The following is a 22,127-nucleotide window of genomic DNA, read 5'->3' on the forward strand; positions in this document are numbered from 1 at the left end:
ATGTGTAGAGTCTTCTCTTGTGCTTTTGGAAAAGGGTGTTTGCTATGACCAGTGTGTTCTCTTGACAAAACTCTATTAGCCTTTGCCCTGCTTCATTCTGTTTTCCAAGGCCAAACTTGCCTCTTACTCTAGGTGTTTATTGACTTCCTACTTTTTCCATTCCAGTTCCTTATAATGAAAAGGACATCTTTTTTGAGTGTTAGTTCTAAAAGGTCTTGTAGGTCTTCATAGAACCGTTCAGCTTCAGCTTCTTCAGCATTACTGGTTGGGGCATAGACTTGGATTACTGTGACACTGAATGGTTTGCCTTGGAAACAAACAGAGATCATTCTGTCATTTTTGAGATTGCATCTGAGTACTGCATTTTGGACTCTTTTGTTGACTATGATGGCTACTCCATTTCTTCTAAGGGATTCTTGTCCACAGTAGTAGATATAATGGTCATCTGAGTTAAATTCACCCATTCCAGTCCTTCTTAGTTCACTGATTCCTAGCATGTCAATGTTCAGTCTTGCCATCTATTGTTTGACCACTTCCAATTTGTCCTGATTCATGGGCCTAACATTCCAGGTTCCTTTGCAATATTGCTCTTTGAAGCATTAGACCTTGCTTCTATCACCAGTCACATCCACAACTGGGTATTGTTTTTGCTTTGGCTCCATCTCTTCATTCTTTCTGGAGTTATCTCTCCACTGAGCTCCAGTAGCATATTAGGTGCCTTAGTTCATCTTTCAGTGTCCTATCTTTTTGCCTTTTTATACTGTTCATGGGGTTCTCAAGGTTTGCCATTCCCTTCTCCAGTGGACTATATTTTATCAGACCTCTCCACCATGACTCATCTGTTTTGGGCAGCCCCACATGGCATGTCTTAGTTTCACTGAGTTAGACAGGCTGTGGTCTATGGGATCAGATTGGCTAGTTTTCTGTGATTGTGGTTTCAGTCTGTCTGCCCTTTAATGTCCTGTCTCAGCACTTACTGTCTTACTTGGGTTTCTCTTACCTTGGACGTGTGGTATCTCCTCATGGCCATCGCTCCTGACCTTGGACGTGGGGTAGCTCCTGCGCCGCACAGCTGCCGTTCCTGTCTTCTTATACCAAAATATATTTACAAAATTTCATATTAGGTGATCTTTTAAGAAGATTACATGATAAAATCAACTACATTTGGAAAAAAATAACTTTGAGTTTTCAGCAGAGCAGTAGATTAAGTACATAATAATCTCATGAAGAGGATGAGATATTGATTGTCTATAGAGAGGTCGACAGGACTAAAGAGAATTGTTTAAGGTAGGAGAGATTCACATACATTTGTAGCATAGGGAAAAAAATAACATTGTTCCTTCATTTCAATATTGGTATAAAATCCTAATTGCCTGATTATTATAAAATCACCTTATTTTCTATTATATATATCTTTCAACATGTTTTTACTGGTGTCAGTATATTCATTCAAGACTTTCTTTATCTCTTTGTTCATGTAAGACAGGACCATGACAAAATTGTTCTTTACAAGGTGCCCTGAGGCACAGCTAAGGGCAATGATCATAGGGCTGGAGAAAGTAGCTTCCAACGGTCAGGATGATGAATGCAATCAGGAAATAAATATTTATTGACAACTTTTACCTGTAAATCTAATGAGAGTAAAGTACAGTGGGGAGCTTTCTGATAATTAACTCCATGAGGGAAAGTGATGCTCTCTACTGCAGTGCAGGGGAGAAGTCCCCTATGGAGCCCATTTCCCTTTCTGTTATGCCCTGAGGTACCTGTAAATATAATTGCAAGTCTGCCTTTTGAGGGATTTAAAGGATATCAGGATGAAGAGATCCAGAAGAACAGAAGAGTTTCTGTGGTCTTTGGTAGAGGTAAGTACAGAAGTCTCAGGCTTGGAAAGAAGGTATCACTCACTCTGCATGAGAAGAATAATCTTATTACATGAAGATTGCATTATTATATTATTATATAATATAGATTATTATAGATTGCATTATTATTATATTGCATATAAAAAATTAGAGGCTTTGAATTTTGGTGATAGGCAATGATAAGTTTGGAAGAAACTCTGCCTGCTGAGGTACTAGGCAGAGGTATACATGAAACAGAAGACTACATTTATAGTGCCATCTTTTGAAAGATTATTTTGTCTAGACTTGATTATGACTCTTATCAAAATTGAGTTTTCATACTTTTTTTTTCCAAACAGTCCTTAGTTTTCTTTGCTAGGTTATTCATGACTGTCTTGTGGGTTTAATCATAACTGCACCTGGTGGCCTTGCTCCAAGTTGATCTATTTGACACCAGCTCATATTTTGCTTGTCAGCCCTTTTCAGGAGAAACTCATTCTTGAGAAGGTAAAACAACTAAGTTGTAATACAATAAATGATCCTTATGTAATGCAATAAATATATGTAACACAATAAATATAATGCAGACACTCTAGTGTAATGGTGCCCAGTATTTTGGAATGTTTAGTACATTTCTAACATACTTTAAGTATTTAAATATATTTACTTTGTCTATGCCTAGGTTTTCTCATTTGTAATGTGGGGTTAATAATCCTATCTTTTTAGAGCATTTTGAGCATTAAATGAAAAATATATACTTGTGCTTGTTGCAGTTAGTGACTCAGTACTATGTAATATACATAGTATACTGGCTAAGGCAATGACAACCCACTCCAGTACTCTTGCCTAGACGAGTAAGTCCCATGGAATCCCATGGAAAATCCCATGGACTGAGGAGTCTGGTAGGCTGCAGTCCCTGGGGTCTCGAAGAGTCGGACACGACTGAGCGACTTCACTTTCACTTTTCACTTTCATGCATTGGAGGAGGAAATGGCAACCCACTCCAGTGTTCTTGCCTGGAGAATCCCAGGGAGCCTGGTGGGCTGCCGTCTATGGGGTCGCACAGAGTCGGGCACGACTGAAGTGACTTAGCAGCAGCAGCAGCATGCATACAATATTCATAATGCTATGTAACACAGTACTGCCTTCCCAGGTGGCACTAGTAGTAAAGAATCGGCCTGCCAATGCAGGAGACTCCAGAGACGCGAGTTTGATCCCAGAGTTGGGAAGAACCCCTGGAGGAGGAAATGGCAAACCCTCCAGTATTCTTGCCTAGGAAATCCCATGTAGTCTGGGGGGCTACAGTCCACGGGTTCACAAGGAGTTGGACATGTCTGAGCGATTGAACAATCAATGCAATACTATAGAATTCACAATAATATGAATCATATTATGCTATACTATTATTTTTATTATGTTTAACCATTCTCGGAAAACTTACGAGCTAGTTTCTATTAGTAATTAGCAGACAGGGTGTTACTTAACATAGTCAGATGAGCTTCATGGATTAGTAGGAGAGGAAGCACAAAGCAGAATGTTAAAGGAAAATGAGGGGTGTGGTGAATTGGACTTTATTACCCTTTCACTAAGCTGCCTGTTAAGCACTGTTTTAAGTCTTTTGTAGACATTAACTTAATCCTACACTATACCTATGAGTGGATACTATTATTAATCTCATTTTACAGATGAGTATTTGAGACAGACAGATTAAGTAATTTACCAAAAGACACATAGATAATAACAAACTTAACTGAGATTTCAATGTAGACTCCAGGCCTACATTCTAATGCCCTAGAACAGAGATCTCCAAAGAGGAATGTGCAAGATGGCCCAAGGGTGGAAAAAGAAAAGAACAGTACTTCTGTTATGTTTATTTTCACTCACGCTTCTTACTTTTAAAATGTATTGTTAGATAATGTGCGCATGTGTGTGTGTTAGTTGCTCAGTCATGTATGAATCTTTGACACCCAGTGGGCTCGCCAGGCTTCTCTGTCTGTGAGATTCCCCAGGCAAGAATGCTGGAGTTGGTTGCCATGCCCTGTCCATCATAGTATAGTACATGCACATAGCTTTTGTTTTATTTTTTAAAGTCCTTATTGAATTCATTACAGCATTGTTTCTGTTTTATGTTTTGGCTGTGAAGCATGTGGGATCCTACTGCCTCGACCAGGGATCAAACCCACGGCCCCTGCATTGGAAGGTGAAGTCTTTTCCACCTGACCAACAGGGAAGTCCCCGTGCATAACTTTCAAATACAAATACTTATATTAGAAATTAAGCTAAAAATACTCCTAATTTTTTTTTTTTTTTTTTTTACCACTAAAAGCATTTGGGAAAAATCTATTTCTGCAGTGGTGACTCCGGAGGAGTAAGTGAGAAAAAATATATATAATGTTGATCACTTTTTATAAAATATGAAATTAGGGAAAAAACTTTCAAGTTATTTCTTCTTATTCATTCAAGTTTTTTAGCAACACACTAAATATTCTTCCTTGTGAGATGGCATGTTGTTCACTGTTCAGTCACTAAGTTGTGTCCAAGTCTTTGCGATCCCATGGACTACAGCACACCAGGCTTCCTGTTCTTCACCATCTCCCAGAGTTTGTTCAAACTCATGTCCATTGAGTTGGTGATGCCAACTAACCATCTTATCCTCTGTAGTCAGTCCCCTTCTCCTCTGACCTTCAGTCTTTCCAACATCAGGGTCTTTTCCAGTGAGTCAACTCTTTGCATCAGGTGGCCAAAGTATTGGAGCTTCAGCTTCAGCATCAGTCCTTCAGGGTTGGTTTCCTTTAGGACTGATTGTTTTGATCTCCTTGAGCTGGTGTGTACCCTTTCTTTTATTCACAGGTAGTTCTGGGGATATGGAGATATACAAACCTATCAGCAGTGACTGAATTTGTCATCACTTACTTTCCTCAGATCCAGGAAGGTAGTCTTCTGTACTTCTTTCCTTTACTTTTCATCTATGTTTTTATTGTCATGGGAAATCTATTGATCTTTTTGAAGTAAGGCTGGATACCCAGCTCCACAATCCCATGTATAATTTCATCAGCATCTTTTCCTTTCTGGAATCTGGTATACCACAGCCATCATTCCCGAGGCGCTCTCCAATCTCATTAGTGAAATAAAAGACGATCTCTATTACTGGCTGCCTCTTGCAGATGCATTTCTTCCATTCACTTGGAAATTCAGAGGGAATCTTGCTAATCACCATGGCCATTGACAGATATGTTGCAATCTGCAACCCTCTTCACTACCAAATGATCCGTCTTTGTGCTCAGCTTTCTGCAGGCTCCTGCATCTTTGGCTTCCTCATCCTGCTTCCTGAGAGTGTAATGATTTCAACATAGCCTTTCTGTGGTCTCAGTCAAATCCATCAAATCTTCTGTGACTTGGCCCCAGTTCTGAGCCTGGCCTTAACAGACACATCCATGATTCTGATTAAGGATGTGATCCTTGCTGTGGCCATCATCATTACTGTCTTAATCATTGCCCTGTCCTATATAAGAATTGTTACCATTATCCTGAAGATTACTTCTGCTGAAGGTCAATAAAAGGTTTTTTTGTATCTATGCAGGTCATCTCACAGTTTTCCTGATATTTTTTAGCAGTGTGTCCCTCATGTACTTGCATTTCAGTGGCACTTATTCACCCGTTTTGGACACAGCCATTGCACTGATATTTACTCTTCTTCCCCCAATCTTTAATCCTATCATCTATAGTCTGAGAAAAAGGACATGAAGAATGCAATTAGAAAACTCTTCTGTATTCAAAGAGTGTTGAACACATCTGGAGGTTAATTCTGAGCCACAGATTGCCTTTCACTCTTTTAATATTTCTCTAACAGATTAAAATATGAAATTATTCTCTCTCTAATTTTTTTGTCAAATTGAGCCATCTGTCTGCTATCCTGATTATTTTATTTTATTGGGAAAACACATTTATGTTCTGCCATTGCTAGGAAACTTGATGGGTATTTCATCAAGAATTTTATTATGGAGCTGAAAGATTTTCTTCTTTCTTCTGAAAAGTTACAATTAAAGGAAAAATTTCTCACCATTATAGAGGGTTAGAATTACATTTCAGAAGCTGGCCAAGTGCTTCAAGACATATGTCTTCATGCAGGAAATAGATCTTGGGAATATTTTCTATATAATTATGAATTATGGATTACCTGATTCAGTTGAGTTCAGTTCAGTCACTCAGTTGTGTCTGACTCTTTGTGACCTCATAGACTGTGGCACTCTAGCTATCTTAGTCCATCACCAACTCCCAGAGCCTACTCAAACTCAAGTCCATCACATCAGTGATGCCATCCAACCATCTCATCCTCTGCCGTCCCCTTCTCCTCTCACCTTCAGTGTTTCCCAGCATCAGAGTCTTTTCCAATCGGTCAGTTCTTCACATCAGATGGCCAAAGTATTTAAGTTTCAACTTCAGCATCAGTCCTTCCAATGAATATTCAGGACTGATTTCCTTTAGGATGGACTGGTTGGATCTCCTTGCAGTCCAAGCAACTCTCAAGAGTCTTCTCCAACACCACAGTTCAAAAGCATCAATTCTTTTACACTCAGCTTTCTTTACAGTCCAACTCTCACATCCATATGTGACTACTGGAAAAACCATAGCTTTGACTAGATGGACCTTTGTTGGTAAAGTAATGTCTCTGCTTTTTAATATGCTGTCTATGTTGGTCATAGCTTTTCTTCCAAGGAGCAAGCGTCTTTTAATTTCAAGGCTGCAGTCACCATCTGCAGTGATTTTGGAGTCCAAAATAATAAAGTCAGCCACTGTTTCCACTGTTTCCCCATCTATTTGCCATGAGGCAATGGGACCATATGCCATGATCTTAGTTTTCTGAATGTTGAGTTTTAAGCCAACTTTTTCACTCCCCTCTTTCACTTTCATCAAGAGGCACTTTAGTTCTTCTTCACATTCTGCCATAAAGTTGGTGTCATCTGCATATCTGAGGTTATTGATATTTCTCCCGGCAGTCTTGATTCCAGCTTGTGCTTCATCCAGCCCAGCATTTCTCATGATGTACTCTGCATATAAGTTAAATAATCAGGATGGCAATATACAGCCTTGACATACTCCTTTCCCAATTTGGAACCAGTCTGTTGTTTCATGTCCAGTTCTAACTTGATACTTGACCTGCATACAGATTTCTCAGGAGGCAGGTTAGGTGGTCTGGTATTCCCATTACCTGATTAGGTTTGTCCAGAAGCAGATAGCTAAAAAAAAGTAAAAATAGCACTTGCAGAATTAAATTACACTTTAATTTTTACTTATATAATTAACTTCTTTATTACAATAAACATATATGTTTAGTAAGATTAAATTCTCAGTATTGTTAGACATATCCATAAAAAAACTAGAGTGTAGAATCACAGAATTGTAGAGTTGCAACTACTGAGCCCATACACTACAACTATTGAAGCCCGCTTGCTCTAGATCCCATGCTCTGAAGCAAGAGAAGCAATGAGAAGCCCACACACTGCAACTAGAGAGTAGCCCCAGCTCACTGAAACTAAAGTCCACTCAGCAATGAATTCCCAGCACAGCACATAAACAAAATTATTTTTTAAAACAGTAATTAACTTTCTCAGATTTTCCAAGAATGCTATATAATCTGTGAATAGAGGAATTTAAGAAAAGACACATTTTTTTTTTTTTTTTTTAGAAAAGACACATTTTATAAGAGAGCAGGGAGAAGAAATTTTTCTTCCTCTGAAAGCAACGAACTCATTGACATTACAGAACAAATAGACTGAATGTATGTCCTTCCACACTGTTGCCATTGATGCCCATTTGCTACCATTTACTTGAGTTACCATGACAACTCTCTTCAGGATTCAAACCCACAGTTAAAGCTAATCTGCTAGGTTAACCAAAGAAGGCACTGTTGTCATTCAATCCTTTATATCTAGATTTCCTAACATCTGGATAAGGACAAATATAGGCTAATTACTGAAGCATTTCTTTTTTAAAAGCAAATTGTCACTCTCCTTTTTCGTAAATTTATGCTTTTCTTATAGAAATAATTTTATTCCTAAAAACAGTGAACAGATGAAACATAGATTATGTCTGAAAAATAAATTTGCCAAATGCTGCTGATTCTAAAAACAGTTTTCATGGAAGAAAATTAGATAATTTCACATTCAAAGGGGCATATAAAATATTTCTTAACTTTAACTTTCTATTTTAGTAGAAATTTAGTAGAAATATCAAGGAAAAATATTTCCCAATTATTTTCAATGGTTAAAAACAAACATTAACAATGGTAGTTAATACAAATTTGGCTTCACAATGTATTCTAATCTACTAAATACCATTATTTGATGGAGGTGAGGAGAGACACTCTCTTGCCCTTCATCCTAGCATAGCAAGTCCTTGAACTGTGCTTACTAAACCACTATTTGTGAATGTGCCAAGGATGTGACACCATTGTTACGCTACTCTATCAAGAAATTTCTAAGTTATCTTTCACAAGAAATATAAATATTCATAAGAAAAAAGTTAATATACATATTATATTTTACAGTGTTTACAGTAAACTGCAAACTAATTAGCTTGAACCAGTAGCACCCTCAGTTAAACAAAGCAATTTTTCAACATTAAGGATGTACAATTAAAAAATACTAAAATTAAGGCATCAACTTAACTTCATCAATTTAATTTTGCCTTTTCTTGTCAAAATATATTTTCAAAACTCAGAATTCAAAAGTCTGGTACTTTCAAAAATTCTTTGCTGAGTTTCTCATATTTTTGCTTGGAAATTGGCTACCATTCATTATACAGTTTAACAAATTATTCATCTTGGTGCAAATAGCTAGAGTCAGAGAAAATGTGATGTAGATAACAGATTGGAAACCTAACATATTGGACTACTGTCTGTTAAAGGTCCTTGGGGAAAAATTCCAATGTAGCCTGGTTCTCCAACCAACCAACCAATGGACACAAAAGGGCCAGGCTGCATGAGAAACATGGGAACCATGAAGAAGTGGGATCTGGGGCCCAGAGAAGGTTATTTTTTCTGAACTCCCATAACCACAGATGCTGCATACATAAGTTGGAGGGCCAGGATCCACACAAAATCTAGCTTCAAATCCAAGCCACAGAAGGATGTAGGAACCAACAGACTTACACATGGGACATTTATGATGTTTTCCCTCATGTTTTTCTGTTTCCCCCACTATGGTAACAACACATATGGCTACAGTTTAGGAACACCCGTGGCTATTTTCATCGACATCTTTCCTCTTTATACTAGGAAATGCTAGTGCTTTGAATTCTATAGGGTTCTGAGGTAACACTGCATTGATTTTCTGTCTTAAAACTGAATTTTTCACTACAGGAGGCAGAAAAGGCCTTCTGGAGTATGCCACAACAACATTATACTGCAGAGTTGAATTAACAAGACATCTTATAGCTTATTGATTTCAATTTCCACCATTTTCCCTCTCTGCTGAGCTAATTTGGTTTTATACAAAGCTGAATGCATTTCAACACATTGATACTTCTCTCCATATTTCAGTGCTAGAATCCTACGTGAACCCATTATGTGGATGCATAACAAAACGGCCATTAGTGTTTAAGCCATTCCTCTGCCCATCTGACACCTTCAATATGCCACTCTTCTTCCCCAGAAAGGTGTTTTTTGATGAGTCAAATCCTGCAGCATATATCTGTGATGTAAAGGGGAAATTATATTCACATATAATTCTAAAAGCAAATCTTGATATATTGTTTTGCACTGACTGTGTATCAGAATTATCAATACTTTTACTCCTGGAACTATATCAGTTATTACAAAATTAATGAGACTTTCAGTCAACTGACCAATCTGAAACATCAATGTTGCTTTCATGAGCATATTCAGTTACTGTTGTCTGGACCCCATGCTATGCTATACTGGTCTTTCTTGCTTATTTCCTTTGTAACCTAAGGAGAACAAGCCATAACTACAGTGCTGGGCTTCATTCTATTTGCTTTATATCTTAAAAACAAGGCAAACAGACTTTTCCTTCTTCCTTTATCACCATCTGAGAGACAGTCTTTGTACCCTAAGGCAATGAGTTCACCATAGTTGGTTGGTGCTTTGGATGGATGATTTTTTTGATCAGGGCATAACATGATATTGGCTGTGTTTTTCAAATCTTTGTTCACTGATCATGAGCCCTAGGATACTTATAGTTTTTCATCTACTAGCTTGTTGTTAAGATACAACTGTAAAGAAAACAAATAGAAAAGCTGTATAGAGCAAGGTAGTGCAAGGAGGCAGAGTGGGTCGTGGACCTTCCAAGCCCTGTCTGAATACACCACTCTCTTAGCCCCTCTGTGTGCCCCAATCTAGAAAATTTATATTTTCCAAAAGGTTCTTAAACAAACCAAATGGAGAAAACCAAGGAAAGTTTATTTGCAAAATACAGTACATTTCTAGCCAGAAAAATCCATAAAGCCTTAAAATTCAGAAAATGTGATTCATTCTATATCACACAAAACTTTTGCACACTTGACCACAGGAGATTAACATTTGAAGCTCTGCTTCTTGATTAGTTGAGAAAAATAATTTTGGAAACATAAACAATCAGTTTTTAATATCTCTGTATTTTGTTTGTTTATTTTAAAGGCATGTATGTCCCCATTTCACTCCCCAGCACCACACTGTGTATACACTTCTGTGTATGTAATAGTGTGTGGCATTTAGGGATATCTGTGTGTTTATGAGAACACTACATTGGAATCTGCATTTTCAGGTATGGAGTGATGGTTGGAGAAAGGTTAATGTACATTAAAAATGGGCATATTCTGTTAATAATAGCAAATATTTTACCATAAGCTGCCCTAAGAAAGAATTACAGAAATAATTTAAAATATTCCAAATTTAAATCTATAAAGAAATTATGAAGGTCTTTTAATGTATGACATGTGCTAGTTTGTTATGGCACTGTTAGTGATAAAAACTAACTAGATTGATGTTCAGTAATAATATTCAATGGAAGAAATTAAAAAACTGAACACTAGAAAACTAATCTGGAGCTTTGACTTGAGAAAATATCATAAAATTTAAAGAAGAAAAGTACAATGTCCTGCAAAATAGTTTACATGGAAACTAAACCCTAGAAATGAAATGTTAGTGAAACTGAAATTCCAGAAATAAAAAGACTTATATCCTGAGGAATACCTTGGGGCTTCCTTGGTGGCTCAGCAGTTAAAGAATCCACGTGCAATGTGGGAGACCTGGGTTCAATTCCTGGGTCAGGAAGATCCCCTGGAGAAGGAAAAGGCTACCCCCTCCAGTATTCTGACTTGGAGAATTCCATGGACTGTGTAGTTCATGGGGTTGCAAAGAGTCGGACATGACTGAGCAACTTTCACTAATACCCTGAAGAAACAGTAAAATTTCTACAGTAGTTATGATAGAAGAAGTTATCTTAAAACAAAAGCAGACAAAAATAAATGTTTCTAACTAAAATGGAATACATTGTATTATCTATGTTTCAAAAAAAATAGGCTTACAATTTATAAGACAAAAATTGATAGAATCAAAATTAGCAATGGAGAAATTCACAATCATGTGGAAGCTTAAAAAACAGATTAACAAACTGGATGAAAGTGATAACATGGAATTAATACTTGATTTGTGTAGAGTTAGACAAGTATTTTCACAAAGTAAAAATTTATTGAAATATGTATTTATAATTTGTGCACTTTTTTACATGAATTATTTATCATTAAAATATTTTTTCTGAATTAGAGCTCTTGTGAATATCCACATAATTAAAATTTGGTTGTCCAAAAAACCAAAACATTTCAATAAGTTGTATTATCACATGATATCCTGTTCTTGTCTGCCTGCACACACATATGAGTTGTACACTAACCTAAATTTATCAAAAGTATTTACAGATATGCTGCTAGTTAATATTAAATATCTAAACTTTTACCTCATTTGAGTCATGAAAACAATTTTGTGAGCATTCACAGTATGATAAATATGGACTAACTACTCTGGAGCTATTTCTTTATAGCCATGAAGTGAGATGAAATTATGAGAATTTAAGAAACAATGAGTGGAAGGAAGTAGTATACAAGAAGTACATACAAATCTTTAATATATATTTTGCTGAAAAAGGGGAAATGTAAGGAGTTCAGCAGAATTAATAGAAACAATTTGAAGGAAAACCCTGTGTATAGTGTTGGATAAAACTTGGCACTCTTCCATCTTTTTCAGTATGGTGTACTTCTAACTTACATATTTTCATGAAAATTGATCTATTTTCTATTCATTAATTTGTTCACAATAATTAACATGTCAGTAAGGCTCTTTTGACATCATCCTGTTTCTTGTGTTTTTGAAAGGATGAGGTCCAATCAAAGGTGAGTGCACCTTTATATGGTACACTTCTAATTCCACACCTAAAGGGAAGTTGACTGGTTAAATCACAATGATGACAAGAAAAGATGTAACAATGGTCACCAGAACTTGAAGTCTTCCTTGGAGCACTGATTCTCCTTTGATCTGAAAATATGATGAGAAAAAAGTGCAATCACATTCTGATACTGATCCCATGGGAAAAAGAAAGAGGGCTTTCTATTTATTACCAAGGGAAGCAGTCTCAGTGGAACTCATTTCCCCTTTAGTATTTTTCCTAGGATCGTTATAACAATCCCTTCCAGAGAAGGTGAGAGAACATTTAAGAATGCAGAGATCCAGGAAAAATGAAGACCACTACTCCATCTGGCAGAGGTGAATTGAGGGTCACTGAGGTTTGGGTAGAAACTATTCATTTTTTATGTTCGGCATGAGACACACTCTAATAATCCAAATAATGAAGATTTGGGCAGGCTTAAATTTGGGCATTGGAATAGAATTTATGTGAAAGTGTCATCTTTGGGGTTCGGGGCTTTTCACACTTAAAATCAGAAATAATATCTAGACTTTACATAATATCTAGACTTTTTTTATAAAAATTTTACATAAAATTTTTATTATAAAAATTTTTATTATAAAAAAATAAAATTTTATTAAAATTTTACATAATATCTAGACTTTAAATAATATCAGACTTTACAACTGTCCAAGACATAAATGTTTATAAGTTTCCTTCCTACTAGTCTTATTTCTAGATTTTTCTAGCTTTAATATGATGCTGGGAAAGATTGAGGGCAGGAGGAGAAAGGGGCAACAGAGGATAAGATGCTTGGTTGACATAACCGAGTCAATGGGCATGAATTTGAGTAAACTCTGGGAGATAGTGGACATGGAAGCCTGGTGTGCAGCAGTGCATGGGGTTGCAATGATTTGGATAAGACGTAGCAACTGAAAAACAGCGACAATATTTTTCTAAGCCTAATCCAAACATATTCATTAAAAAGTGGCCATTTTCAAGCATCAATGCATGCTAGGGTTATGAAACACAAAATGTTGATCCTGCTCTAATAGAAGATCACAATCTCGTCAAGTTAAACAAATAACAAGTTATAATAAAAACATAGTAAGGATGATGGTAGAAACCCTCTGTAGGATATATATGAGAATAAATGTGTGTGTGTTTGTCTGTGTGTGTGTGTGTGTAAATGTAGGGAGGGAGATGAAATCACAGTAACTGTTGTAGGGCTTCTGATAGGGATCAATTCCTATGCTGAAACTTGAGGAAAGTCTAGGAGTTAGTCAAGTGAAGAGGAGTAAGCAGGTCTTCTAAGAAGAGGGTTAACATTCACAAAAGCAACGATCCAGGAGAAATCAGGGTGGACTCTGAAAACTGTCGCAGTGCAGCATGAGAGAGTGGCAGATGGGGAAGACTGAATATGCAGATCTAAAGTTCAGGAAACATACCTCTGCTGGCGACACAGACTTGAAAGAACTGAAAAACTGTGGAGGGCATGTGTTCATCAACAACAAGGCAGGACACGATTTTAGGGACCACAGCAGGAAACTGGGACACACAGTCATTTAGAGAATGGGTCAAGACGGTGAGTTTATAACACATGAAATAAGAAAGTTTTATAACAAACCACCTGAGAGGAAGCTTCTATTCAGGAAGAAGGTAAACTTGGAGAGGGTGATTTCATGAGAGCCAAGGGAGACAGCCTTCAAGTAGTAGTAATCAGCAGTTTCTAATGCCAAAGTGAAGTTATAAAGACTGAAACTTTTCCATTATTTTGCAGCTACCATGTCACTGATACATGGGACAGAATGCCTTCCGTATAGGAGAGAGAAAGCAGTCACATAGCAAATGATTGAGGAGTGAAGAGATCTAAATGAGATATTGTTATTATTCTTTCAGAAAACTATTCAAGGTAGGAAATAACTAACAAATATTGAGCAATATTAATACTCTGATACATTAATTCTTTCAATACTCATAATTCTGCACTAATATTTTTCCACTACAGAAGATTCTGAGGTTCAGAGAGAGATTATGTAACTTGCTTATTTGCTCAACTAATAAGTGGCAGAATGAGAATTTAGGCTCAGAATGTCTGATTTGAACCCGTTACTAATCATCATTCTGTATTATCTCTCAAATAAAAAGATTAGTGATATAGACAAGTTGTCCATTATTTTGAATCTGGAAAAAGTCAAAACACAAAAATACCAGGTAACGAAAATACCATTTACATTTACACTGTGTTGATCTCCTTCTCTATTAGTTGGGTGTACCATCTTCCTCATTCACAGATGGCTCTTCTGGGGACATGGAAGATGCAAATCTATCAGCAGTGACTGAATTTATCTTCACCGGGTTCCTCTGCTTCCAAGATGGTGGCCTCCTATACTTTGTTCCTTTACTCTTCATCTACACCTTTATTATATTCGGGAACCTATTGATCTTTGCTGGAAGACTGGATACCTGTCTCCACAATCCCATGTATAGTCCCATCAGTATCTTCACATTTCTTGAGATGTGGTACGCCACAGCTGCTATTCCTAAGATGCTCTCCAATCAGATCAGCAGTCGAAAGGCCATCTCTTTCATTGGCTGCCTCTTGCAGACGTACTTCTTCCCTCCACTTGGAAACACTGAAGGAGCCTTGCTGACCGTCATGGCCATTGACGGGTATGTGGCCACCTCAACCCACTCCACTACCTAACCATCATGACTCCCCACCTCCGTGCTCGGCTCTCTGCAGGCTCTTGTATATTTGGTTTCCTCATCCTTCTACCTGAGATTGTGTGGGTTTCTACCCTACCTTTCTGTGGTCCCAACTAAATCCATCAGACCTTCTGCTCTGTGATCTCACACCTTTATTAAATTTAGCCTGCACAAATGCCTCTGTGATCTTGGTGCAAGATGATTCATGCCCTCGCTATTCTAATAACAGATCTGATTATTTCTCTTTCTTACATCAGAATTATCATTGTTATCCTGGGTATCCCTTCAGCTGAGGGTTGTAAAAAGGCCTTTTCTACCTGTGCAGCACACATGTCCATCTTCCTGCTGTTTTTTGGCAGTGTGGCTCTCATATATCTTAGATTCTTTGCTACTTATACATCTTCTGGGACACCATCATTGCACTAACATTCTCTGTGCTTACTCCCTTTTTCAATCCCATTATATATATCTTGAGAAATAAGGATATGAAAGATGCTATTAAGAAGCTCCTTTGCTCCCCAAAAAGGTGTTTAATATATCTGGTAAGCAATTTAGACTGCAATCCTGTATACAAATGGAACTTCTTCACAAAATATTAAGCCCAAAGAGACTAGAATTTCAAAGAATAATACAATTAGTCTAGTTTTCTTCCCCATGACTTGGTGAACAGACTGGTAAAGAAAGTCTTCTAAGGATTTACAGAGATGCCAGCAATATAAATTCTACTTCTGATTTTCTAGAGTCAGTGTATTTTTTTTTAAATTTATAGCCTTGTTATTTGATTTTAATTTACTCTGTTACTTCAAACTGATTAACTGTATATATGTTAATAATACTAATAGTTACTACCTTTACTATTCAATATATTTCTTTTATATCCAATCTGTCTTTAAAATACTCTTAATTTCCTTACAAAACCCTTGTTAATCTGTGAGAGTACATGCTAACTCTCTATGTTACTAAGGAGATTTCTCTAAGCCCTTTCAGTTACTGGAAATTAAGAAGAAGCAAGAATTCCTGGCACCCAGGCAATAGACTTTATCCCCCTATCTTTGTTTCTTTTCCAGTCAGCCTTGCTGACATTTAAAAACATGTGAATTGGCTGGCTTACTTCATTTAGTACGATAATCTCTAGGTTCATTCATGTTCATGCAAATCACATTATTTTTTATGACTGAATAATATTCCATTGTATAAACATATCTCCATTCATTCATCTCAGATGGACATTTACGTTGTTTCCATGTCTTGGCTATCATAAATAGAAATTACTTTTCTGTATATCTGAGACTAATGCAGCATTTTAAATCAACTATGCTTCAATAGATAAAAAGAAAAAATATACATGTACTGATCTGATTTGCAGGTGACGCTGTCATGAACAGGGCCATTATAGTATTGAGATGTAATTTGGTATTATATTACCTACTACAGAAAGCTATTAAGAATATCAGATTCCTACCTATGGAAACTTACTATATTATGTATAATCAATGCAGGAGAGTATCAAAACATAATAAATGCATATATTTACATTTATAGTCAATAAAATTTATTAATGATCTAATCTATGTCTCTAGAAATCATCCATTTCCTCTTCCATATTGTGCTAAAAATATACTTAGTATAATATTTTTAGTATAATACATGTGATTGATAATAAATATATTAGAATTATGTACTAAATTTTATTATTTCCACTATGTATTTATAATCATGGGTTTAATTATGGTAAACTGCTTCATTGATTGAACATGCAAATTATTTTTCCATTTTGTTTCTCTATTGTTTGCTTCTCTATATTGTTTTTTAACTATTACCACTGGTGGCTCAGATAATAAAGAATCCCACTGCAATGCAGGAGACTCAGGTTCCATCCCTGGGTGGGGAAGATCCCCTGGTGGAAGGAGTATAAACCCACTCCAGTATTCTTGCCTAAAAACTCCCATGTACAGAAGAGCCTAGTGAGCTACAGTCCAAAGAGCTGTGAAGAGTCAGACATGACTGAACATGCATACACACATTTTTATAAATATGGCAATTATCATTTTCTTGCATAAAGCCCTTTTCAATTTCAAAAATTTCTGTTTCAAGATAAATTTCAAGAAGTTGAATTATTAAAAGCAGATGTGAAAGTATGTTCATAGCTTTTGGTAAAAATATTGATTTTATAAATGGTTGCATAAATAATGCCTTAGTGTAGCACTTTTGTTACAACTTCAGTAGTATGGCAACTGAGGTATAGATAAAATAAAAGTCTAGTTATTTTGTGAAAAATATCAATCCTATCGCTGGCAAGCTGAACTTGCAGTACAACTATAAAAAGGAAATGTGATAAATTGAGTCATTTGTCCCAATTCTTCACATCCCTGTAACAGATTTATAAGTCCATAATTTTGCAATGAATGGATTCATGGTAAGTACCATTTACTTTCCTGCCCCACAGATTTGGCTTGGGCTTTTCCTTTAATTGGCTCTTGGGAAAGTAATGAATATTATAGATACTTAATATGTGCATTTACAGTCAGGTTTACTTCAGATAACTGTTCCCCTTTCATCACTGGGCTCACGTGAAACCATGTCTCTGAGAGTCAGTGGCTCAGACAATGAGAGACGCATGGAGCTGACCTAAACTGTAAGTTGCCTGAAGCCTGGTGCTTGAAGTCCACAACCCAGAGCTCAGAGCCTGAAGTTGAGTGTAGCCCTCGCTATTGCAACTGACTAACAGACTTCTAAGTGTGAGGATAAATGACTATTATTTTACTATCCATGTCTGAAACTCTTAATAAGTTACTGTACACTGCCGTGTGTGGGCTTTGTCTGACATTGTGCCATCCCGAGATTGCAGAAATTAATAACTAATGCTTCTTATCTGAATCTTAAGACATTCTTTCAGGTTATAAGTATTTTAAAACTGTATTGGTAATAATATTTTAAAATAATTCTATAATTTCCAGAAAGATTACCTACATCAAATGTGCAATTATTTAACCATACTGCTTATTATTTTGTATGTCAAAGAACTTTCACACATCAAAGGGATTTGAGATCATTTAGAAATAAAGCAGGGGCTGAGTAGTGGAATGTAAAAGATGCAAGGCAGTCATTCTTTGGAAGCTACATTCTCCTTCTTACCATTTTTCTTCATTGTATGTGCTGCTTCTAGGCATCTTGCACCTGATGTGTGCTTGAAAAACAAGCTATGGAATTAAATCTTTATGAAATTTTATCTTTCAGTGTAAGATAAAAGCTAAAAACCTGTTTAAACTATGTGAAAAAAACAAAGATGTATTGGTAACAATGAAGAATTTTAACAAGTAGAAAAGACAAGTCAACTTTTTTTCTTGTTACTTATCATATGTACATGAGCAAAATGTTTTGGGTTAGTCCAAACATGGTACAAAATTCATACTAATTCTATGTGATATTCTTTAACTAGAAATTGCTGTATTAGGAAAATTGATGAATGTGTCTTTGCCTAAAATTATAGTACCACTTCTTACAGCATATTTATTTAGCTTATTTTGAGTAAGAAAAGTCATTACATTTAAAGAAACGAAGGAAATGGATTGCATTTTGTTAATCTTTTTTATTCTCAGAAATTTTAGTGAATAAATGGACAAAAGTGAAAACAATCTTAATGGTAACATTAAAGAATTAGATCAACATAATTAGCCAAAGCACTGGCTATACATTTCAATATGGAACTAATAGGTGGAGCATATGGAAGGCCAAGAGATTTTCCTAAATTTGGCTGACTGACTTAGAAACAGGTAAGAAATAGGTTTTAAGACTATATCCCTCATTTTATTGTTTTACCAATCTCCTCTCCTCTACTGCATTCAGTTCAGTTGCTCAGTCGTGTCCAACTCTTGGTGAGCCCATGGACTACAGCATGCCAGGCCTCCCTGTCCATCACCAACACCCAGAGTTTACTCAAACTCATGTCCATCGAATCAGTGATGCCATCCAAACATCAAATCTTCCATCGTTCCCTCTCCTCCCGCCTTAAATCTTTCCCAGCGTCAGGGTCTTTTCAAATGAGTCTGTTCTTCACATCAGATGGCCAAAGTATTGGAGTTTCAGCTTCAGCATCAGTCCTCCCAAGAATATTCAGGACTGATTTCTTTAGGATTGACTGGTTGGATCTCCTTGCAGTTCAAAACACTCTCAAGAGTCTTCTCCAATACCACAGTTCAAAAGCATAAATTCTTTGGCGCTCAGCTTCCTTTATAGTCCAACTCTCACATCCATACATGACTACTGGAAAAACCATAGCTTTGACTACATCGACCTTTGTTGATAATGTCTCTGCTTTTTAATGTACTGTTTACAATGGCCATAGCTTTTCTTCCAAGAAGTAAGCATCTTTTAATTTCAGTACTGCAGTCACCATTTGCAGTGATTTTGGACCCCCCAAAATAAAATCTGTCACGGTTTCCATTGATTCTTCATCTATTTACCATGAAGTGATGGGACTGGATGCCTTGATCTTAGTTTTCAGAATGTTGAGTTTTAAGCCAACTTTCTCACACTCCCCTTTCACTTTCATCAAGAGGCTCTTTAGTTCTTCTTCACTTTCTGCCAGAGGGTGATGTCATCTGCATATCTGTGGTTATTGATATTTCTCCCAGCAATCTTGATTCCAGTTTATGCTTCATTCAGACTGGCATTTTGCATGATGTACCTGCATATAAGTTGAATAAGCAAAGTGACAGTATACAGGCTTGACATACTCCTTTTTCTATTTGGAACCAGCCTGTTGTTCCATGTCCAGTTCTAACTGCTGCTTCTTGAACTGCATACAGATATCTCAGGAGGCAGTAAGATGGTCTGGTATTCCAATCACTTTATGAATTTTCTACATTTTGCTGTGATTCACACAGTCAAAGGCTTTGGCACAGTCAATAAAGAAGAAGTAGATATTTTTCTGGAACTCTCTTGCTTTTCTGATGATCCAACGGATGTTGGCAGTTTGATCTCTGGTTCCTCTGCCTTTTCTAAAACCAGCTTGAACATCTGGAATTTCATGATTCACATATCACCCCTGAAGCCTGGCTTGGGGTATTTTGAGCATTACTTTGTTAGTGTGCAAGATGAATGCAATTGTGCAGTAGTTTGAACATTCTTTGGCATTGCTTTTATTTGGGATTTCAAAAAGACTGATCTTTTCCTGTCCGGTGGCCACTGCTGAGCTTTCCAAATTTGCTGGCATATTGAGAGCAGCACTTTCACAGCACCATCTTTTAGGATTCAAAATAACCCAACTGGAATCCCATCACCTCCACTAGCTTTGTTCATAGTGATGCTTCCTAAGGTCCACTTGACTTTGCATTCCAGGATGTCTGACTGTAGATGCGTGATCACACTGTCATGGTTATCTGGGTCATGAAGATCTTCTTTGTATAGATCTTCTGTGTATTTTTGCCACCTCTTCTTAATGTCTTCTGCTTCTGTTAGGTCCATACCATTTCTCTCCTTTATTGAGCCCATCTTTGCATGAAGTGTTCCCTTGGTGTCTCTAATTTTTTTGAAGAGATCACTAGTCTTTCCCATTCTATTGTTTTCCTCTATTTCTTTGCATTGATCACTGAGGAAGCCTTTCTTCTCTCTCTTTGCTATTCTTTGGAACTCTGCATTCAAATGGGTATATCTTTCCTTCTCTCCTTTGCCTTTAGCTTCTCTTCTTTTCTCAGCTATTTGTAAGGTCTCTTCAGATAGCTATTTTGCCTTTTTGCATTTATTTTTCTTGTGGATGGTCTTGATCCCTGCCTCTTGTACAATGTCATGAACCTCTGCCCATAGTTCTTCAGGCACTCTGTCTATTAGTTCTAATCCCTTGAATCTATTTGTCACTTCTATTGTATAATCTTAAGGGATTTGATTTAGGTCATACCTGAATGGTGTAGTGGTTTTCCCTACTTTCTTCAATTTAAATCTGAATTTGGCAATAAGGACTTCATGATCTGAGCTACAGTTAGCTCCTGGTCTTGTTTTTGCTGCCTGTATAGAGATTCTCCATCTTTGGTTGCAAAGAATATAATCAATCTGATTCTGGTATTGACCATCTGGTCATGTCCATGTGTAGTCTTCTCTTGTGTTGTTGGAAGAGGGTATTGCTATGACTAGTGCATTCTCTTGGCACAACTCTGTTAGCCTTTGACGTGCTTCATTTTATACTCCACGGCCAAATTTGCCTCTTATTCCAGGTATTTCTTGATTTCCTACTTTTGCATTCCAGTCCCATATAATGAAAATAACATCTTTTGGGGGGTGTTAGTCCTAGAAAGTGTTGTAGGTCTTCATAGAACCATTCAACTTCAGCTTCTTCAGCATTACTGGTCAGGGCGTAGACTTGGATCACTGTGATACTGAATGGCTTGCCTTGGAAACGAACAGAGATCATTCTGTCATTTTTGAGACTGCATTCAAGTACTGTATTTCAGACTCTCTTGTTGACTATGATGGCTACTCCATTTTTTTCTAAGGGATTCCAGTGCACAATAGTAGATATAATGGTCATCTGAATTAAAGTCATCCATCCCAATCCATTTTAGTTCACTGATTCCTAAAACGTCAATGTTCACCCTTGACATCACTGGTTTGACCACTTCCAATTTACCTTTATTCATGGACCTAATATTCCAGATTCCTATGCAATATTCAGAGAAGGCAATGGCCACCCAGTCCAGTACTCTCACCTGGAAACTCCCATGGATGGAGGAGCCTGATAGGCTGCAGTCCATGGGGTCGCTAAGAGTTGGACACAACTGAACGAATTCACTTACACTTTTCACTTTCATGCATTGGAGAAGGAAATGGCAACCCACTCCAGTGTTCTTGTCTGGAGAATCCCAGGGATGGGGAAGCCTGGTGACTTGCCATCTATGGGTTCACACAGTGTCAGACATGACTTAAGTGACTTAGCAGCAGCAGCAGCTGTGCGATATTGCTCTTTACAGCATCGGACTTTACTTCCATTACCAGTTACAGCCACAACTGGGTGTTGTCTTTGCTTTGACTCTGTCTCTTCATTCTTTTCGAAGTTATTTCTCCACTCATCTTCCATAGTGTATTGAGCACCTACCGACCTGGGGAATTCATCTTTCAGTGTCCTATCTTTTTGCCTTTTCATACTGTTCATGGGGTTCTCAAGGCAAAAATACTGAAGTGGTTTGCC

General features: G+C 37.0%; 3 pseudogenes; 2 read left to right on the forward strand and 1 right to left on the reverse strand.

The window, feature by feature from the left end:
- Positions 1-1,814: 1,814 nt before the first annotated feature.
- On the forward strand, positions 1,815-5,644 carry LOC133074450 (olfactory receptor 6K3-like; annotated as a pseudogene).
- Positions 5,645-8,718: 3,074 nt separating this feature from the next.
- On the reverse strand, positions 8,719-9,980 carry LOC133074451 (E3 ubiquitin-protein ligase pellino homolog 1-like; annotated as a pseudogene).
- Positions 9,981-14,519: 4,539 nt separating this feature from the next.
- Positions 14,520-15,546, forward strand: LOC133074452 (olfactory receptor 6K3-like; annotated as a pseudogene).
- The last annotated feature ends 6,581 nt before the right edge of the window (positions 15,547-22,127 follow it).

Source organism: Dama dama, chromosome 20 (genome assembly GCF_033118175.1).
Source record: "Dama dama isolate Ldn47 chromosome 20, ASM3311817v1, whole genome shotgun sequence".
Classification (NCBI taxonomy): Eukaryota; Metazoa; Chordata; class Mammalia; order Artiodactyla; family Cervidae; genus Dama; species Dama dama.